We start from the raw sequence: 2,198 nt of genomic DNA, 5'->3' as shown, positions 1-2,198 counted from the left end.
CCAGGGATGTGCAGGTTAGGGTGGGATTGGCCGTGGGAAATTGTCCCTTAGTGCCCAGGGATGTGCGGGTTAGGGTGGGATTGGCCGTGGGAAATTGCCCCGTAGTGTCCAGGGATGCGGAGATTGGGTTGGTCATAGGGGGATGGGTCGGTGTGGACTTGTTGGGCCGAAGGGCTTGTTTCCACACTGTAGGTATCCTATTAAAAGAGTCCAACGATGAACTGTGAATCTGTTGCCGATTTTCAGGGGAAAACAAACCCCATCTGGTCCTTCAGGGAAGGAAGCTGCCATCCCTTACCTGGGTCTGGGCCTACACGTGACCCCAGGCGCACACAACAATGTGGTTGACACTTACCTGTCCCCCACCGCCCCCCGGGTGATCAGGGAGCGGCAATAAAATGCTGGGTCCATGACCAGCGACCCCCTCGATCCCGTGAATGAATAAAACAAAATAAAACAAAACACGGGAGAGGGGCGAGTCTCCAGGATGCGGCCCCGTTTCAGAGAGACTGGGACTGTTTTGCTTGGAGCGGAGAAGGCTGAAGGGTGGTGGGGGTTTGGGGGGGTGTGTGGTAGTGGTAGGTAGAGACCTGAATGAGTCCATTCCGAGGGGAGCAGACAGGGAGAAGCAAATTTAGAGTCATAGAGGTGTACAGCACAGAATAGCCCTTAGTAGAAGAGTGGGTGAGCAGGGTCACGGTTTTAAGGTGAGGAGCGGGAGATTTTGGGGGGGGGGGGGGGGGGGGGGGCTCGGGGGGGGGGGGGGGGTGCGGTGTGCGGCTTGAGGGTTTGTTCCTACACCCAACTTCTGACCCGCAAGGCCCAGAGGGGGCAGAAACCCTGGAGACATGGAAGAAGCGTTAGGGATGTGGACGCGCGCGGCGACTAGCCGAGAGCTGGGGTCGGGGGTGGGGGGTTAAGCGAGTTCAGTGCTGATGGATGTCGGGTGACCAGCGCAGAAATGATGGGCCGAAGGGCCTCCCCCCCTGCCCCACACCACCGCGTTTAAAAGCCTCTAACGCGTAGTTCAGTGTTTCGAGAATGTGATTAAACCGGAGAGGGGCTCGGGGAGAGATTTACCGGGATGTTGCCGTGTGCGGAGGGTTTGGGGAGAGGCCGGGGCTTTATTCACTGGAGCATAGAGGAGGGGGTGACCTTATTGAGGTTTATAAAACCATGAGGGGCATGGATAGGGTTAATGGTGGGTGTCTTTTCCCCCCAGGGGGTGGGGGGATTTAAAGATGAGGTGGTGGGGGGAGCCCACATTATGAAGGTGAGAGGAGAGAGATTTAAAAAAGGACACGAGGGGTAAATATTTTCACACAGAGGGTGGTGCGTGTGTGGAATGAGCTTCCTGAGGAAGCGGTGGGTGTGGGTACAGTTACAGCGTTTAAGAGGACATTTGGATAAGGACACGGACAGGGGAAAGGTTTGGAGGGATAATGGGCCGGGAGCAGGCGGGTGTGGGGCTGGTTTTAGTTTGGAATTACGGCCGGCACAGACTGGATGGGCCGAAGGGTCTCCCGTATCTGGGAAGGATGTACAGAAGCTCAGAAGGGGGAAAAAGAGAGAGACAGCAGTAAGGTGTTCAGAAGGATTTATAAGAATTTGACAACGAGGATAGACTGGAAAAGGCTAGGCCTGTCATGGGGGGTGGGGGTGAAGTGGGGGTGAAGTGGGGGTTGGGGGAGCGGGTGGTGTTGGGGAGAGGGTGTTGGACGTGTATTAAAGAGAAGGCTGAGAGGCGAGGTGCGTAAAATGACGAGGGGGAAATCGGACTGAGTAGAGAGAGCGAGAGAGAGAGAGAGAGGGGAACTGCGTTCTGGAGGAGGGTCATTCCAGACCCGAAACATTGACCACGTACCTCTTCCTGTCCCTTCCCACCACCACATGGAGTTTCTCCAGCATGTTCTGTTAAGGGACGGGGCGGGGATCGGGTTTGAGCGAATTTCAGTAAAGTGTTGGTAAGGTTCCCCATGGTAGGCTATTGCAGAAAATACGGAGGCATGGGATTGAGGGTGATTTAGCGATTTGGATCAGAAATTGGCTGGCTGTAAGAAGACAGAGGGTGGTGGTTGATGGGAAATGTTCATCCTGGAGTTCAGTTACTAGTGGTGTACCTCAAGGATCTGTTTTGGGGCCACTGCTGTTTGTCATTTTTATAAATGACCTGGATGAGGGTGTAGAAGGATGGGTTA

The sequence above is a fragment of the Rhincodon typus genome, unplaced genomic scaffold, assembly GCF_021869965.1.
Source record: "Rhincodon typus isolate 14 unplaced genomic scaffold, sRhiTyp1.1 hic_rhity00000069, whole genome shotgun sequence".
Lineage (NCBI taxonomy): Eukaryota > Metazoa > Chordata > Chondrichthyes > Orectolobiformes > Rhincodontidae > Rhincodon > Rhincodon typus.
The sequence above is the reverse complement of the archived record's forward strand: the minus strand, read 5'-3'. Positions refer to the sequence as shown.